The sequence below is a fragment of the Rhipicephalus microplus genome, chromosome 6 (assembly GCF_043290135.1).
Source record: "Rhipicephalus microplus isolate Deutch F79 chromosome 6, USDA_Rmic, whole genome shotgun sequence".
In the NCBI taxonomy this organism is placed as follows: domain Eukaryota; kingdom Metazoa; phylum Arthropoda; class Arachnida; order Ixodida; family Ixodidae; genus Rhipicephalus; species Rhipicephalus microplus.
Window position 1 is genome coordinate 65,453,005 of NC_134705.1, and position 19,779 is coordinate 65,472,783.

The 19,779-nt window shown below is 59.6% G+C and overlaps 2 non-coding genes across 2 annotated transcripts; both read left to right on the top strand.

Moving 5' to 3' along the window:
• The first annotated feature begins 7,808 nt into the window (after positions 1-7,808).
• LOC142766288 (U2 spliceosomal RNA) lies at positions 7,809-7,998 on the top strand. The gene has a single exon (XR_012884468.1). It is a non-coding gene; the product is annotated as a U2 spliceosomal RNA (small nuclear RNA).
• Positions 7,999-17,152: 9,154 nt separating this feature from the next.
• Positions 17,153-17,343, top strand: LOC142766253 (U2 spliceosomal RNA). Its single transcript, XR_012884442.1, has one exon. It is a non-coding gene; the product is annotated as a U2 spliceosomal RNA (small nuclear RNA).
• The last annotated feature ends 2,436 nt before the right edge of the window (positions 17,344-19,779 follow it).

A 19,779-nucleotide genomic window follows, 5' to 3' on the forward strand; every position in this document is an offset into this window, starting at 1 on the left:
GGTGTCTCCTGCCTCCTCCCCGTCGCCACCCGCGTCCGTGGACGAGGCCGCGGCGGATCCCGACGAAGTACCAGAGCATCCCGAGAACGACTCCACGACCCTCCAGATGCCACCGGACCACACGCGCCTCCTCGAGGACCAGGCACGCCTGCTCCGCTCCTTGCTGCGGGACCCGCCCACCGACGAGTCATGGGCCCAATGCGAGGAAGCATGGACGCGGGCCGTCACCTTGGCTGTCGAGGCGGTGCGTCTCCCACCGGTGCGTCCTGGTCGCCAACGCCGCCAGCCTGACCCAACGAACGCGGTCGACATACAGCGGCTGTACCGCCGCAACCGTCGACGCGCGGTTCGGCTTATCTGGAGGGACCGCCACAGACGTGTGCCATACCGCTGCAAGACCTACAGGACCACTGGGGGCACACGTGGTCGGCCCGCCAGGCCGACTCCACCCTGCTTCTCGGACGCGATCCGGCTCCGGCGGGCGTCGACACGTCGAACTTTTCGACCGACGAGGTGTACGGGCGCCTGCGCAAGTCAGAGAGCACGGCTCCCGGGGCAGACCGTCTAACCTATCACCACTGGCGAACGGCCGACCCGGAAGCACGGTTCCTGACGGCGTTGTTCAACGCCTGCCTCCACCACCGCCGAACGCCGGATTCCTGGAGGACGACGCGGACCATCCTCATCTTCAAGAGGGGGGATCCGCAAGTCCCGTCAAACTGGCGGCCCATAGCCCTCGGCTACACGGCAGCGAAGCTTTAAGCTAAGTGCCTTGCAGCCCGGCTCCAGGCCTGGGTGATCGAACACGCCGTATTGTCGAATTGCCAGAAGGGCTTCCTTCCGCACGACGGCGTGTTCGAACTTAACTACATCCTACAGCGCAGGCTCGACATCGCCAGATCGGGAGGCCCCGACCTGTGTGCGGCGCTGTTGGACTTCCACAACGTGTTCGGCTCAGTCCCGCACCAGGCTTTGCTCGATGCCCTGCAAGGTGCTGGCGCCGGCTCCGTGTTTACGGAGTTGATCGGCGACCTTTACCGGGATAACAGCACCTGTATCCTGGCGGCCGAGGGAACCACCGAGCCGATCCCGGTCTTGGCAGGGCTACGTCAGGGTTGCCCACTGAGCGGAATCCTATTCAACTTAGTGATCGACCCGGTCGTGCGCGCAGTGCAGGGTGGTGGTTCCGACCACAAGATCCTTGCCTACGCGGACGACCTGACTCCCCTGGCCTCGACCCCGCGCCGACTCCAGCAGCGCATCGACCGGATCGAGACCCTCGCCGCGTCCCTGGGCTTGTCCCTGAACCCGTCCAAGTGCACGTCCTTCCACATGGTCGGATCGACACCTGTGGGGATGCGCCAGACGGAGTTCCGAGTTTCGGGCGTCCCCATCTCGGTACTGCGCGACTTCGAGCCGCAGCGGTACCTGGGGCGTCCGATTGGCTTTCGGATCCCCTCCGGCTCCGGTTCCGTCGTCGAGACCGCCCTCGCCCAAGCCCGGGCGATCATGTCATCGATGTTGGCGCCGTGGCAGCGTCTGGATGCCCTCCGGACCTTCGTCTACCCGGCGCTCAACTTCCCGATGCTATGCGGCGTCTTGTCTTCGACGGACTGGCGCCGACTGGACGACGCCATTCGGCCGCTGGTAAAGCGAACGCTTTACCTTCCCACCAACGCTGCGACAAACTACCTTTACGAATCCGCCCCTGGTGGTGCCGTCGGGATCCCGGTTGCGGCGGAGCTCAGCCAACTCTGCCGCTTCGACTCGGCCTACAAGCTTTTGACGCCCCCCGACACCGAGCTGCGGCAGATGGCCTTGGAAGACGCCTACGCAACCGCCACTGCCCGGCTCGGTTGGGAGGTGACCCGCTTCGAGCTGGAGTCGTACCTCGGGGGATCGCTTGAGGACGGGTTCCGGGTCCCGGCCAACCAGTTGCGGTCCGTGTGGACGAATGCCCGTAAGGCGTCCCGCCAGTACAACGTCGCCTGGACCCTGGATCCTGGCGGCGTTCGGCTCACCTGCGGCGACGCCACGATCACCCCACAGCACCGGTGCCGCGTAATGCGCACGCTACGAGAGGTGCTGGCCACCGAACGGGACCGGGCCCTGCACAACCTCCCCAACCAGGGAAAGGTGCTGGCCTGCGTGGCGGCTGATCGCGCCAGCTTCCATTTCATGCGGACGGGTGCCTTCACCTCCTTCGCGGACTGGCGATTCGTGCATAGGGCCCGCCTCAACCTCCTGCCCCTCAACGGCGCTCGCTTGTGGGGCGCACCGGACAGGGACCAGCGGTGCCGCGTCTGTGGGTACCTGAGGGAGACACTGCCGCATGTGGTGTGCCACTGCATGCCTCGCAGTGCGCTCTACCGGGCCCGCCACAACGCCATCGTCGACCGCGTCCGGACCGCCGCCTCCCGCGAGTTCATGGTGGCCTTCGAGAACCAGGCCGTCCGAGACACGGGCCTGCGTCCGGATCTCGTCCTGGTGCGTGGCGAAGAGGCTATCGTCATCGACGTCAGGTGCCCGTTCGAGAACACGCCGGACGCCTTTGAGAACGCTCGTAACGCCAAGCTGGCCCACTACGAGCCGGTGGCAACGTTTCTCCGGCGCTGGTATCAGCGGGTCACCGTCCACGCCGTCATCGTGGGTGCCCTCGGCGCATGGGACTCGGCGAACGATCGCGTACTACGTCGCATTTGTTCGCGCCCCTATTTGCGCCTGTTTAAGAAGCTTTGCGTGAGTGAGGTGATCCCTGCATCTCGCAAGATCTACCAAGAACACTTATGTGAAAGCCACTGACTGCTTCGCGTCCGCATGTGACTGTGCATGCAAAGCTGATATGGGTGTGCGTGTTTGCCGCTAAGCGGTCCTTGTCTTGCCACGCGATGTCTTTCATTGTTACGCGACGCGCGGCCCTTTTCGCCTGCATTGTGCAACGTCAATGTCGTTGACCTAGTCCTGAGAACTCCTTGGCGCAAGTCATGTCTCAAAGTCGTACTCATTCACATATGGCCCCATGAAATATGAATAAAAGCTTATTTGTTCTTATCAGCTTAATTACGCTGACCCACTTTGATCCGCTGGCCAACGGTCGAGAGGCGTTCCCTCCCGGGGACTCGGCCACTCCGGGAAGGCAACGACGTTCCTGGCTGCGCCTGCCCTTTCGGAGGGGCACCTGCTGCTGCTGCTGACCGGCGGAGCTTCCCGATCCTGGACGTTGGACGTGGCGGACCTGCTGACCCAGGGGGCCTCAGACGTTCTGGCTGGCCCTGGCGACCCCCGGATGCTGGACGGCGGTTAGTGAGAGTCTACAGCTCATTTCTCTGCTTGGCTCTTCGCCTGCCGCCTGCTGCATGCCCGGCCCGGTCGTCACCGCCTGCTGACGACGTCATCGGGCCACGGTCACCGTCGTGACCGCATCGCCGTCGTCGCCCACCGCCCGGCCCACCTGGTCCTGCCTGGCCCTGCTGCTGCCGTCCGGTCCTGCTGCCTGCCGGGATCGCCGCCAAGGATCCTGCCCGCCCGAGTTCCGCGAGGGGCCGTCGTGCCAGGCGGCGCCACGCTGCTGCCCCTACTGGCTCCCCGGCACCACCCCCTCCTCAGCGACCTCGGCGCGGGACTCCGGGTTCTCCCGCGGCGGGCCCTTCATCGCCGGCGTCGACTGCGTCGCCCTCGTCGGGACCGGCTGGTTCCGAAGCACCGGCGTCCTCACGCCCTTCTGCCCCGGTGCAACCACGCCAGCCGGCCCTGGACGGCGACGTTCTGTGGGTTTATCTCCCGGCCCCGGCGGAGCTGCAGTGCCCGGTCGACAACTGCAGTATGAAGTACAGCGGGGCCGCTTGGACGTCTCGCGCGCAGTCGGTGCGCTGCCACGTGGAGTTCGAGCACGGCGTTCGTGTGCGCGAACGAATCTACGTGTGCACGGTGTGCGACGCGCCGCTCACGTCCCGGCCCTCGTACCACCACTGCCTGGCAAGGGCCACGCTCGTGTCATCGACGGAGACGCCTCCCCGTCGCTGTGGCTTGTGCGACGCCACGTTTACGACCAAGCGCGGCCTGGCCAACCACCTGCGATGCCACGTCGACCAGGCTGGGCCGTCCGGCGCCGCTCGCGAGCGCGCGCCTGCCCGGCGTGTGCACCACGTCAGCACATCTTCGTCTGACACGTCGTCGTCCGGATCGGGTTCCTCGTCGCCGCCAGCAGCACCCCGGGCTTCGCGACGCCTAAGGGGCCTATCGCCCTCTGACGCCGCATCTCCGGTGCGGCCCTTGTCGTCTCCGGCCGCCAGGTCGGGGGCCTCTTCGCCCGCGTCGATCGGCGGGCCGTCTGCCTTCGAGTACCTGTCGTCCAGCGGTTCGTCGACGTCCGTGGGCTCGGCCTCCGTCCCCGGTTCGCCGGCACCATCTCCTGCCGCAAGCCCGGCCCCCTCCGAGCAGCCCTTGCGCGACGCCGGAGGCACGTCCTCAACTACGCCGCACATAGTGGTCCCGACGCCCGCCGGCGTTCCCGTGGACTTGCCCGTTCTCGGGTCACCACGGTCGCCGGATCCTGCGTCGCCAAGACCCTCGTCGCCCACCAGGCAAGTCCTGGTACCGTACGACTTCGGGCCCTCGTCATCGTTCAATGGTGCGTCTCCTGCCCCGCGCGGCTCGTCGGCGGCTTCGCCCGTTGGTGATGCCGCGTTTATACTCGACGACGACGACGACAACACCATCTCCTACGACGTCACGGTGTCTTCGCCGCCGCTCGATGCCGGGTCGTCCCCGGTCGTTCTGCCCGAGTCCCCGGTATCTCCGGCCTCCTCCCCGTCGCCACCAGCGTCCGTGGACGAGGCAGCGGCGGTTCTCGACGAGCCGGACGAAGTACAGGAGCAACCCGAGTCCGACCCCACGACCCTCCGGATGCCACCGGACCACACGCGCCTCCTCGAGGACTAGGCGCGCCTGCTCCGCTCCTTGCTGCGGGACCCGCCCTCCGACGAGTCATGGGCCCAATGCAAGGAAGCATGGACGCGGGCCGTCGCCTTGGCTGTCGAGGCGGTGCGTCTTCCACCGGTGCGTCCTGGTCGTCAACGCCGCCAGCCTGATCCATCGAACGCGGTCGTCATACAGCGGCTGTACCGCCGCAACCGTCGACGTGCGGTTCGGCTGATCCTGGAGGGACCACCCCAGACGTGCGCCATCCCGCTCCAGGATCTGCAAGACCATTGGGGACGCACGTGGTCGGCCCGCCAGGCCGATTCTACCCTTCTGCTGGGAAGAGAACCGGCCCCGGTGGGAGTAGACACGACCAACTTTTCACCAGACGAGGTGTTCGGGCGTTTGCGCAAGTCCGAGAACACGGCCCCCGGAGCAGACCGTCTTACCTACCACCACTGGCGAACGGTCGACCCGGAGGCACGGTTCCTGACAGCGCTTTTTAACGCCTGTTTACACCACAGACGCACGCCCGACTCTTGGAGGACAACTCGAACAGTCCTCATTTACAAGAGAGGAGATCCCCAAGTCCCGTCAAACTGGCGGCCCATAGCCCTCGGCTGCACGGCAGCAAAGCTTTATGCCAAGTGCCTTGCAGCCCGGCTACAGGCATGGATGATCGAGCACGCCGTGCTGTCAAAGTGCCAGAAGGGTTTCCTTCCGCACGACGGCGTGTTCGAACTTAATTATATCTTGCAACGCAGGCTCGACATCGCCCGGTCGGGAGGCCCCGACCTGTGTGCGGCGCTGTTGGACTTTAACAACGCGTTTGGCTCCGTCCCGCACCAGGCCTTGCTCGACGCCCTGACCGGTGCTGGCGCCGGCCCCGTGTTTACGGAGGTGATAGGCGACCTTTACAGGGATAACAGCACCTGCATCCTGGCGGCCGAGGGAACTACAGAACCGATCCCGATCCTGGCAGGGCTGCGTCAGGGTTGCCCACTAAGTGGAATTTTATTCAACTTGGTGATTGACCCGGTCGTCCGCGCAGTGCAGGGTGGTGGCTCCGACCACAAGATTCTTGCCTACGCGGACGAAATGACTCCCCTGGCTTCGACTCCGCGCAGGTTACAACAGCGGATCGACAGGATCGAGACCCTCGCCGCATCCTTTAGCCTGTCCTTGAACCCGTCGAAGTGCGCGTCTTTCCACATGGTCGGATCGACACCTGTGGGGATGCGCCCGACGGAGTTCAGAGTCTCGGGCGTTCCCATCTCGGTGCTGCGCGACTTCGAGCCGCAGCGATACCTGGGACGACCCATCGGCTTCCGGATCCCCTCCGGCTCCGGTTCCGCCGTCGAGTCCGCCATCGCCCAAGCCCGGGCGATCATGTCGTCGATGTTGGCGCCGTGGCAGCGTCTGGATGCCCTCCGGACCTTTGTCTACCCGGCGCTCAACTTTCCGATGAGGTGCGGGGTTCTTTCGACGACGGACTGGCGCCGACTGGACGATGCCATCCGGCCGCTGGTAAAGCGCACGCTCTACCTACCAACCAACGCGGCCACCAACTACATCTACGGTTCCGTCCCTGGTGGTGCCGTCGGGATCCCGGTTGCGGCGGAGCTCAGCGAACTCTGCCGCATCGACTCGGCCTACAAGCTTCTGACGTCCCCTGACGCCGAGCTGCGGCAGATGGCCTTAGACGACGCCTACGCAAACGCCACTGCCCGCCTCGGTTGGGAGGTCACCCGCTTCGAGCTGGAGGCCTACCTCGGGGGATCGCTTGGGGACGGGTTCCGGGTCCCGGCCAACCAGTTGCGGTCCGTATGGACGAATGCCCGCAAGGCGTCCCGCCACTAGAACGTCGCCTGGACCCTGGATCCTGGCGGCGTTCGGCTCACCTGCGGTGACGCGACGATAACTCCGCAGCACCGGTGCCGCGTCATGCGGACGCTGCGTGAGATCCTCGCCAGAGAACGGGACCACGCCCTGCACGACCTCCCCAACCAGGGGAAGGTGCTGGCCTGCGTGGCGGCTGATCGCGCCAGTTCCCACTTCATGCGGACGGGCGCCTTCACCACCTTCGCGGACTGGCGGTTCGTGCACAGGGCCCGCCTGAACCTGCTCCCACTCAACGGCGCTCGCATGTGGGGCGCGCCCGACAGGAACCAGCGATGCCGCGTCATCGGGTACGTGAGGGAGACGCTGCCGCATGTAGTGTGCCACTGCATGCCCCGCAGTGCGCTCTACCGGGCCCGCCACGACGCCATCGTCAACCGCGTCCGGACCGCCGCCTCCCGCGAGTTCACGGTGGCCTTCGAAAACCAGGCTGTCGGAGACACGGGCCTGCGTCAGGATCTCGTCCTGGTGCGTGGCGAAGAGGCTATTGTCATCGACGTTACGTGCCCGTTCGAGAATACGCCGGATCCAATCGAGAACGCCCGTAACGCCAAGCTGGCTCATTACGAGCCGGTAGTGGCGTTTCTCCGTCGCCGGTACCAGCGGGTCACCGTGGACGCCGTCATCGTGGGAGCCCTCGGCGCTTGGGACTCTAGGAACGACCGTGTGCTTCGGCGCATATGTTCGCGACCCTACTTGCGCCTATTTAAGAAACTATGCGTTAGTGAAGTGATTGCCGCATCACGAGGCATTTATCACGTACACTTACGGCAGTCAAACTGAACTCTGCGTGCGCGTCCCTAGGAAAATACAAATGCATCATCATTGCATGATATGGTAGAACTCGTTCCCGACCATGTACGAACTCCCGAAATGTGTCCTTTTAAGTGGCCTGAAAACGTCGGTTGTTACGCGCCATTTTCTGTTTTGGCTGTTGCGATAACTTCAATTATGTTGCGGGGAAGAAGCCATATGTTATAGTCGGACTCATTCACTTACGGCCCCAAGAAACATTAATAAAACTTATCTGTTCTTATCAGCTTAATATCTGATACGGATCCTATTTGGATCCAAGATATTAAACTTATTTTTGCAATGCGGCGGAGTGCTTGAAGCTTGCTTCACCTCCGCCACGGGTTGGCCCGGTATTGCACTACCTCCGGGATCGGCCCACTCACCCCTGCGGGGGTGAGTTCGACAATAAATTCAATGACAGAAAGAGTGTTCGAATTTACCAAGGATATCTAGGTAAACGGCGTGGGTGCGGCGAGTGTCCGAGACGGTGGCGTCACGCCGCCCCGGCTGACGCGGTATTCGCGTGCGGGGAGTGCGCTAGCTGAGTTTACACTTACGATTGCTGTGGGAAAATAAATGTTTCTGTGGAAATTTCCTAATTGGAGGCCCCCCCCCTTTTTTGGTTATGTTCACACGTACATACTCAAGTTTTTATTTTTTTAAACATCCCTACTCATATTAATAAAACTATTGAGTAATTTATTATTACTGTTTCGGAGGAAAGCTAGAAGTGTGTATACGATGTGTATGTATGTGTGTAGAAATGTGTATGTATGTGCCAAGCTAATTCCGCTTTTCCAATTCACCCGTTTCGGAACGAAAAATAAAACAGCCTCTAGAAATGGTTGTTGGTGTTTCTGTTTACAGTTGCAGTGACAAACGAAGGCATTTTTATTTCACATCTTCACGCGACGTCCTAACCTGAAGACGCGTGCTCTCGCCACGTCTATGCATCTACACTATTCCCCATCACAAATTAAAATCGCAAAGAACGCCACAGGACCCACCCCGCACACACCTGCTGTACGGTGGAGCGGCAAAGCCCCGATGTGCTTTTTCTATGTCCACTGACCTGGGTCCCAGCTTCTGCCAGCGGTGGCTGTAATTCGTTGCCACGCGGTCAGCTACCTCGCTGGCGCCCTCAGCCATCACCTTGATGACAATATGATGATATGTGGGGTATGACGTCCCAAAACCACCATATGATTATGAGAGACGCCATAATGGAGGGCTCCGGAAATTTCGACCACCTGGGGTTCTTTAACGTGCACCCTAATCTGACCACAGGGAAATGCAGCCGCCGCGGCCGGGTTTCGATCCCACAACCTGCGGGTCAGCAGCCGAGTACCTTACAGCCACTAGACCACCACGACGGACATCGCCTTGTTGATCACACACTACATTTCTGAACACCATCTCATACCAGCTCATCCACCGTTGGCTCTCGTTAATTACAACAAACATCCTCGCACGCTCACCTCAACGGAATTGCCAGTTGCTGGAAGTTTCAAGAAAATTGCGCACTAGATGTACGGACGCACCACGCACGTACCTGAAGCGCCGTGGGAACCAGGACACGTGAGATCACGCCCCGGGCGCGCTTTGCTGTGCTTTGCCTCTGTACCCACTCATCACTCCTCACAGCTTCACTAAGCCGAGTATGTAGAAGTCGAAGAAGCAGAAAAACAAACCGGCCAATCCCTCACAGTGGGTGTGTGCCACAAGTGAAGGTCAACAAAAACAAGCAACCCCAGCGAGCGCTGTGACGAAGCTATCGTAATAGGGCGAAATAATCCACGAATATGGCTGCACGTTGACGCACGGTCGCATTTGTGCAACCACCCGTCTCCCGAAGACCGTCTGTCGTGAGTCTTCTCGCACCTTACCCAGCGGAATTCGACGAAAAGCGCAGGCGAGTACTTCTCCACTGATTTCCGCGACCACTTGACGACCGCCTTCTTGCCGCCTCATGTCCGTCTGGCACGATCGACGGAGCGCCGCACCAGCGCCTCGTACACGCCTCTATAGCACTCCTACCCCTCGGAATCAGCAAAACTTGGACAAGCGTTTTCGACCACGACAGGCAGAGCCTGCCGGCCCGTTGAACGCTTGAACGACATCACAGCGGCATGTCGCACACTCACGTTCCGTCACCCTCTGCCACATGACCCTTCATTCACCGGCTTCACAACGCACGCGGTAGACGTTTCGCACGCATTCCCGGGTCTGCCTTTTACGGCAGGACCTTCGTCGACCTCGGTGCGGTGTTCCGCCACGTCGGAACTTGCAAGGCATACGTTGAGCGCGCTGAAGCAGCCAAAGGCAACACCTTTTTGCCGATGATTGTGGGCGTCGTTGCAGAGGCGTTGCTTGGGCAGCCAGCGTAGAAGCCATGTTGGATGGGTGACGTAGTCACATTTTGCACAGTCATTTTTTTTCTTATTTCCTTCCAGGCTTTGGTGCTCGAGTTGGACATGTACACTATGCATCAGTTTTTAAAACAAGTGCTGTAGCATACCTCGCGACATGCCTGATAATGTTCGCCGGCAAGCATTTGGTGTGACGTCATGGTTACATTCGAGAGTACGCATGCAAGCAAGCACGCGTGGCTTTGACCTCTGGGAAAAAGAAGGTTTCAGTTTTAACATGTTTGTAAGCGAAACAAGAAACTTCAAGCGGACTAGGGATAAAAGCAATGCCGTGAAGCCAGCGCCGCCGCTGTCGGTGCACAATGCTGGTTGTGCATGGGTGGACGTCGGAATTGCTTTGCTACTGTTTGCCTGGCTTTTGGCCAGGACTAAGTACGAGGTGTGAAAGAATGGATTTTAATTAGGTGCTAATGAATTGCATCGCTTCTCGCCCTTTTGGCTAAGATCAAAGTGTCGAGCTAGCCGTTTTCTACGAGTCATTTTGCGAGACCTGGGGTCACGTCACGTCGGCGTCGGCCCCCGGTTCCTGTGAAGCCCGTGCAAGAGGTCGTTCCTGTGGCAGCGCCGCTCCGCGCGCCCACCTGCCGCCTCGGGTTCCCGGCTCCTGCCTGGTGCCCGCTCGCCCCATGCCTGGTGGTGCAAGGTCCCCGGCCCACGCCTGCCGTCCCGGAGCCCCCCTGCGGTCCACCGGCCACCACCTAGTCCTGCGCGGCCCTCGCCTCGGCTGAGCCGCGTTCTACCAGTGTGCAGCTCGCCTGCACGTAACGAGTCGTCCTCAAGCCTCGCCCGACCCGGCGCCTTGCGGACTCTACTTACAAGTATGGCCACGCCATTTAAACTCCCGGTGTGGGAGAATTGTTTTATGTTCTCAGCGCCCGAAGGCGACGTTTATGTTGACGACTTAATAGACGCAGTAGAGGAAACAGCAGGAGATGATAGTGTATATATGCTCCAACATATGGGGGGATCGAAATTTCTCGTTTGCACCCGCAATGCTAGTCAGGCGACAAAGCTTATGGTTGCAGAGGGCTTTAAGGTTAACGGAGTGAACGTGCCGGTAGAGCCCGTCGGGCCGCCGGTAACGTATGTAAACGTCTACCGCTACCCCGGTTTTCTGCCCGATGAAACCCTCAGTAATGCCTTAGCTCAGTTTGGCAAGGTGAAGGGCATTTCATTCGCCACCTTAGCCAACCGCCAGACCAAGAAAAACGGGGTGCGTCTCGTGAAAATTGAGATGCGTCGCCCTGTTCCCAACTTCCTAACGATTGCGGGGCACAAAGTAATGTGCGAATATAGAGGCATGCGTCGGGTTTGTGCGCGCTGCGGCGAGGTCGGGCACATGGCGACCGCGTGCGCGGCCGAGTTTTGCAAGCGTTGTGGCGTCTTCGGCCACGACACAGAGGGCTGCACAGCCGAGTGCTCGCGTTGCGGGGGCCGTCACGGGACGCGAGAGTGTTTCCGCAGGCGCTCCTACGCGGCCGCTGCCCGCGGTTCATCAGTACTGACAGCTACCAACGCAGCACCTGGCCAATCATCCGGTGCCCCTTCGCCGAGGTCTGGTGAGCCCCCTTCGCGTCTACAGGTACTAACGCCTAGGCCTGCGCCCCGCGCGACCGCAATGGGCCCCCTCTCATGGCGCCGCGACGGGGAATCAGACTCGAGCGCAAGCAGCAATGCGGAGTCTTCGGGTGTAAAGGAAGAGACGCGCAGTGCGTCCGCCTCCGTTGCTTCGGCGTCGGCGTCCTCTGGTGCAGACACAACAGATACCGAGTCGGGCCCGACGCGATCGGCGTCCCTTACGACACCCGCAAGCCTATCGAGCGCCGAGGACTGGCCGCCTTTGGCTACCTTAGAAGACGCGTCTCCGGTGCCTCCTGAGAAAGAGGAGACTAGCCGCCCCGTCTCCGACGCGCCGGCCAACGTGCTGGCCCCTGTCACGGCACAGGACTTGGGAGCGCTTCAGCAAGCCCCGGCCAGCGATGAAAGGCCTATTGTGAGTCGTGGGCACTATGCCCTGCCTGAGGACGACGACCGCGTGCCGTCAGACCCTTCCCCCGAGCAGGTTGTGCCCCACAAGGGCCGGCGACCGGACCCGCCCGTGGTTCACCCGGCGTCTGGCCGCGAGCGGAGATCTGGCTCGCGCTCGCGTCGTCGCCGCGGAGACGGGGCTGGTCGCGATTCGGGCGCGCGGGCCTCAAGTCGCGACAAGGGCCGCGAGCCGAGGTCTCGCTCGCGTCGTCGTCAAGGAGACGAGCCGCAGCGCGACTCCCGTGAGGGTTCCCCTACTCGTGAGGCGAGGCAGCGGCGGACCGGGCTTGAAGTTAGAAGCAGCGACAGCGACGCCCCGCCGAAGGCGAAGACCCCGAGGTTGGGTGGGAACGCCGCGTCCAGGGGGGACCCCCCCGCGGATGGCGGTGGAACAATCGAGTAGACTGCCGGCGTCTCGGCGCCATGCGGCGGCGGGGCAAAGGGGGGGGGGGCGTTGTTAGCGCGCCTCGGACGCGCCGCGCCTTTCCGCTTTGAGTGAGCAGACGCTGTTCGCGTCCTCTGTGCCGGGCGCGGTTTTTTCCATTTCACTGGTTCCACCTGGCTTCCCTCTGTGTTTTGCGGCGGCGCAGCTCGCGTCGTCTGCTCCTACTTAGCTTGGTACATTCTTTTTGGCTCACTTTATTCTGTTTTTTTTTTGCTGCGACGCAGCTCACACTGATGGTGTCATCTGCTTTTCATCTGTAGCCAGGCCTGCCGCCTTCAAGTTCTCTGTATGCGCTGCTCCGCGCCCTCGCTGGCTGCGCAGCTCGCAGCTGCTCTGGGCTCAGGCCCGGCGGAGGCATGCATAGAATGAGGTCGCGAGCCCGTTCCACTTTGCCTTGCGCGACCGTGCACGGCTTCATGCCACCCCCTCTCCTGCGAGTCGTTTGTTGGCACTCCTCCGGCCACGCTCGCTTCCGTCTTGCTCCGTCCCCTCTCCCACGTGGTTTTCATCGATGCATCGGGAGGCGCGCTCGCTTCTGGGTCGCCCATCGCCCCAGACTGCCTTCCGCGCACGCCTAGCGCGCCCAAGCCTGCTATGCTCCCAGCGCGGTTTCTCGGGTCGCGTCTCATGTTAGCTAAGAGGGCTACCTGAAGAACGAAGCGGCGCGCCTGCTCCGATGGCCTCGTAGCATTCCGCTCTCCCGCTTTCTCTCACCCTCTGCTGTCCCGCTCACCTGGCTGGGCCCCTTCCACTCTTTAGTGCAGCACTCTCTCGCCCCCCTTCGCCCGCGCTCCATTGATGCCCAACTCTCCTAGTTATCGCGCCTTTCATCGTTCCGTCCCCCCCCCCCCAAGCGAGACACCGCGCTCGGACTGACGGAACATGGCTACACTGCGGTTCGCCACGCTAAATATTCGCGGTTTTCGCGATAGGGGCAAACAAGCAGCCGTATTGTCGTTTGCCCGTTCCAAAGGCATTGACCTCCTCTTTCTCCAGGAGACAAACTTTCGCTCCCCGCTCGACGTAATTAGCTTTAAGCGTAACTGCCAAGCCGAAGGTTTTTTTTCTCTAACATGTGCGAGGGCTTGGGGCGTCGGGGTCGTATTTGTGACAGGCAGGTTTCGACAGAAATCCCATTGTGTATTCGGTGCAAACGGGCGTACACTTGTGCTCGACGTCTTCGTTGACGGGTCAAAGGTGCGCTTCGTTAACGTTTACGCACCGGTGACGAGGTCGGACACCAACAAGTATTTTAAGGAGCTGCATGCCTACCTGGTGGAGTCCGTTCCCCACGTGGTTCTCGGGGACTTCAATTGCGTCGTGGACTCTACAAGAGACGTCCGAGGCCCGGGTCAAGGCGGCTCAACTTACCACGCCAAAGAGCTGGTCGGGATCCTCCGACACCTGCGGCTCACGGACGCCTGGGTACACGTACATGGAAACGAGTTCGCCCCCACCCGAACCTCGCGGACAACGGCCAGCAGGCTTGACCGAGCCTACGTCCCCGAGCGCCTCGTCGGTTCTATTGTGGCGTGCGAAGTCCTCACCCTCCCCGACGGGATGGCGGACAGAACCGACCACCTCCCGTTGGTTACAACGGTGAGGGGGACGCCCGGCCCTCATCCATGAAATGAAGCTTGGCGCCTCGAACCAGCGCTCAGAAAAGACCGCACGAGCGCCCTCAAAATATCCGCGTTCCTGGAGGAGACGATTGAGGCCTCCCCCTGTACCAGCCCCGCCGAATGGGACGACTTGAAGGCGAGATGGAGAGCGTTCCTGCAAGAAGAAGGCAGCGTGAGGAAGAAGCGCATCACAAAAGAGATGAACGAGCTACTCCGCCGGATGCGGATTGTACAGAGCGCAGACCACCTCACGACTTGTACATGCGACTATCTCCACTCGCATCAAGTTCAGCACGATCGCCTCTTCCGGGAAATCGCGCGCAACGCACGTGAATCCCGAGTCGCTGCGGGGGACGTGCCGGACCTGGACATGAATGAGGTGCGAGGTACCGGTTCCGTTCGAATCTCGGAGGTGCAAAGGCCTGACGGCAGTCTGATCACTGACCCCACCGAGATCGAAGCGGAGTTCCATAACTACTTTGAGGCCTTTTTTCATGAGCCGGACCCTTGTGGCCCACTCCCGGGGGCAGCTCTCATGGCCAGTCTGTGTTCGCACCTGCCCCGACTCGCCGAAGATGAGGGCACAGTTCTGTGCGGCGCAGCAACGGAAGAGGAACTTCGCGCTGCCATCCGAGCCATGCCGCCTAACTCGGCTCCAGGCACTGATGGCCTGACAGCCGGCTTTTACGCGACTTTCTTTGAAGTTTTACGAGCCCCGCTGCTGGCCATGGTCAACCTGGTCCTCCAGAAGCACGTGAAACCGGATTCATTCAACGAAGGGCGCATCACCCTCATTCTGAAGGACGGCGCATCCCCGCGCGAACTGTCGTCATGGCGCCCGATCTCTCTACTCAATGTAGACTATAAGATCGTGGCGTCCATATTGAACACCAGACTGAGGACCTTCTTGCCGGACTTGATAGCTCCCCACCAAGCCTGCGCCGTGCCTGGCCAATCAATGTTTGCCAACCTCACTGCCACCAGAGATGTTTTTGAATACGCGACCCGGAAAAGAGTCTCGGGTGCCTTCCTGTCCCTCGACCAAGCCAAGGCGTTCGACAGGGTGAGGCACACGTACCTATTTGAAGTGCTCTGTCAGTTCGGGCTCCCGCAGGAGTTTGTGGCTGCCATCGAGCTTCTGTACACCAACCTGCGTAGTTGCGTCGCGGTGAACGGCACGACCACTGCTTTCTTTCGGTACACGAGAGGCATTAGGCAAGGGTGCCCCTTAGGCCCAACCCTGTTTGTCCTCTCGATAGAGCCTCTGCTCACAACTCTGGCTAGCGACGAACGCATTCGAGGCCTGCCAATGACTGGTGCCGAGGAGATTAGAGTCCTGGCGTTTGCCGACGATATATCGCTCTTTCTCAAGGACGCGCGAAGCCTCGACCGCTTCCGCAGCGTATTTGAGCTATACGCTAAGGTGTCGGGAGCCCAACTGAACGAGAGAAAGAGCCGAGCACTGCTCTTCGGTCCGTTCCCTACTGAAGCAATAGGCGACATAGAACCGGTCTCCACGGTTAAGGTCCTCGGCGTCTACTTTAACCGAGAAGGCGTCGACGTTTCCACATGGACAAGGGTCATCGACAGGGCTGCAAAGCTCACCGAGCGCGCTGCACTGCTCAACTTGACCCTGCGTGAAAAGGCCGTCGCAATCAAGACTAGTGTTCTTGCCTTGGCCTCCTACGTGAGCAGGGTGACAGCGATGCCGGCGCGGGTGGCCACACGACTCGGCACGTTAGCCAACGACCTACTATGGGGCAGGACACCACCCCCTGTCAAACGAATCCTCCTCCAGTTGGAAGTTAAAGAGGGGGGGCTGGCCCTCCCGCACGCACTCACCTTGAGCAAACTGCTGGCCTTGAAAACGGCTCGCAAGGTGGCGCAAGCAGAAAACTATGTTGGGAGAAGCTTGCTGCACTATTGAAGCGGCCCGTCGAACAGTTGGCTTGATGCCGGTCGACACACTGGCCCGCACGCTGAATCGCCCTCGCCCTTTTACAAGGTAGCAGCGGCGACGGCACGCATGCTGCGCAAGGAAGCGCCGAATTGTGATCCCGACGCGGAGCAGCCGGCCCGCATAGTGGAGGCACTCACGGCGAGCCAGCTCAGCGACGAGGACAAGCAACGAGCAGAGCAAGCTAAGCGGGACCTCTCCCTGCTTCATAGTCTGCTACCCTGCGATATCCAGGATTTTCTCTGGAAGAGGGCATGGGACGTCCTCCCTACCAGGTGCCGCCTGAAGAAACTAGGCATTGTGCCCAACGACCGCTGCCCAAATTGCAGGGAACCAGAAACGCAGAAGCACGCCTTGCTGGAGTGTTCAGCTGCGCGGCCAGTCTGGCGCATCGTAGCGCACACCTTTGGGATCCGCCCCCCACCAGGTCACAGACGCAACAAGGGCGCGTTTGCGCGGCTTGTGACCGCCTGTACCCTGTTTGTTGTGTGGCAGCGCCACTCCCTCGCGGAAGCGCGATGACGGCCAGTTCGGGCAGCACCACCGGCGGTTACGCGTATCAGAAGGCTGGTGTGGGAGCTCGTCTCCCGCGAACTCGAGGCCAGCGGAGAGGAGATGTTCCTCCGCCGCTGGCACACAAAATTTTTCTTCATGAGTGAGGGCAAGTTGGCTGCCCCAATTTTGCACTATTGACCCCTTTCGGTTCCAAAAGAGGGCCCAACTCAGGAGCAATCGCATGTTTAGTCCCAAACGAAGGTGACCTCCCCCTCACCCCGCTCCCCAGATACACCTCTGTAGCACCGGTTTACATATAGACACTTGCTTGACACTGTGTTGTTGCCGCGGGCCCCGCCCGTCGACACCAAGGCGTCGCTGGTTATCGCACATATGTATATAGCATCCCGTTCACAACTGTGTGTGTGTGTTTTTCCTGATTAGTTTAACTCCACATTTGTAACAAGCTCCTTTGTATTTGCTCGTGTAAGCGTACACTTGTATATATTCAATGTTCTCCCGTTTGTTTATTTTGTAAAACGCATGTCAATGTACCTGTTGTTTCAGTTTGAAGTTCAATAAACTTCTCTTTGTGTAGTATCTGCTCTCATCAGCTTAATATCTGATACGGATCCTATTTGGATCCAAGATATTAAACTTATTTTTGCAATGCGGCGGAGTGCTTGAAGCTTGCTTCACCTCCGCCACGGGTTGGCCCGGTATTGCACTACCTCCGGGATCGGCCCACTCACCCCTGCGGGGGTGAGTTCGACAATAAATTCAATGACAGAAAGAGTGTTCGAATTTACCAAGGATATCTAGGTAAACGGCGTGGGTGCGGCGAGTGTCCGAGACGGTGGCGTCACGCCGCCCCGGCTGACGCGGTATTCGCGTGCGGGGAGTGCGCTAGCTGTGTTTACACTTACGATTGCTGTGGGAAAATAAATGTTTCTGTGGAAATTTCATAATTGGAGCCCCCCCCCCCTTTTTTTTGGTTATGTTCACACGTACATACTCAAGTTTTTATTTTTTTTAAACATCCCTACTCATATTAATAAAACTATTGAGTAATTTATTATTACTGTTTCGGAGGAAAGCTAGAAGTGTGTATACGATGTGTATGTATGTGTGTAGAAGTGTGTATGTATGTGCCAAGCTAATTCCGCTTTTCCAATTCACCCGTTTCGGAACGAAAGATAAAACAGCCTCTAGAAATGGTTGTTGGTGTTTCTGTTTACAGTTGCAGTGACAAACGAAGGCATTTTTATTTCACATCTTCACGCGACGTCTTAACCTGAAGACGCGTGCTCTCGCCACGTCTATGCATCTACACTATTCCCCATCAAAAATTAAAATCGCAAAGAACGCCACAGGACCCACCCCGCACACACCTGCTGTACGGTGGAGCGGCAAAGCCCCGATGTGCTTTTTCTATGTCCACTGACCTGGGTCCCAGCTTCTGCCAGCGGTGGCTGTAATTCGTTGCCACGCGGTCAGCTACCTCGCTGGCGCCCTCAGTCATCACCTTGATGACGATATGATGATATGTGGGGTATGACGTCCCAAAACCACGATATGATTATGAGAGACGCCGTAATGGAGGGCTCCGGAAATTTCGACCACCTGGGGTTCTTTAACGTGCACCCTAATCTGACCACAGGGAAATGCAGCCGCCGCGGCCGGGTTTCGATCCCACAACCTGCGGGTCAGCAGCCGAGTACCTTACAGCCACTAGACCACCACGACGGACATCGCCTTGTTGATCACACACTACATTTCTGAACACCATCTCATACCAGCTCATCCACCGTTGGCTTTCGTTAATTACAACAAACATCCTCGCACGCTCACCTCAATGGAATTGCCAGTTGCTGGAAGTTCCAATAAAATTGCGCTCTAGACGTACGGACGCACCACGCACGTACCTGAAGCGCCGTGGAAACCAGGACACGTGAGATCACGCCCCGGGCGCGCTTTGCTGTGCTTTGCCTCTGTACCCACTCATCACTCCTCACAGCTTCACTAAGCCGAGTATGTAGAAGTCGAAGAAGCAGAACAACAAACCGGCCAATCCCTCACAGTGGGTGTGAGCCACAAGTGAAGGTCAACAAAAACAAGCAACCCCAGCGAGCGCTGTGACGAAGCTATCGTAATGGGGCGAAATAATCCACGAATATGGCTGCACGTTGACGCACGGTCGCATTTGTGCAACCACCCGTCTCCCGAAGACCGTCTGTCGCGAGTCTTCTCGCACCTTACCCAGCGGAATTCGACGAAAAGCGCAGGCGAGTACTTCTCCACTGATTTCCGCGACCACTTGACGACCGCCTTCTTGCCGCCTCATGTCCGTCTGGCACGATCGACGGAGCGCCGCACCAGCGCCTCGTACACGCCACTATAGCACTCCTACCCCTCGGAATCAGCAAAACTTGGACAAGCGTTTTCGACCACGACAGGCAGAGCCTGCCGGCCCGTTGAACGCTTGAACGACATCGCAGCGGCATGTCGCACACTCACGTTCCGTCACCCTCTGCCACATGACCCTTCATTCACCGGCTTCACAACGCACGCGGTAGACGTTTCGCACGCATTCCCGGGTCTGCCTTTTACGGCAGGACCTTCGTCGACCTCGGTGCGGTGTTCCGCCACGTCGGAACTTGCAAGGCATACGTTGAGCGCGCTGAAGCAGCCAAAGGCAACACCTTTTTGCCGATGATTGTGGGCGTCGTTGCAGAGGCGTTGCTTGGGCAGCCAGCGTAGAAGCCATGTTGGATGGGTGACGTAGTCACATTTTGCACAGTCATTTTTTTTTTCTTTTTTCCTTCCAGGCTTTGGTGCTCGAGTTGGACATGTACACTATGCATCAGTTTTTAAAACAAGTGCTGTAGCATCCCTCGCGACATGTCTGATAATGTTCGCCGGCAAGCATTTGGTGTGAAGTCATGGTTACATTCGAGAGTACGCATGCAAGCAAGCACGCGTGGCTTTGACCTCTGGGAAAAATAAGGTTTCAGTTTTAACATGTTTGTAAGCGAAACAAGAAACTTCAAGCGGACTAGGGATAAAAGCAATGCCGTGAAGCCAGCGCCGCCGCTGTCGGTGCACAATGCTGGTTGTGCATGGGTGGACGTCGGAATTGCTTTGCTACTGTTTGCCTGGCTTTTGGCCAGGACTAAGTACGAGGTGTGA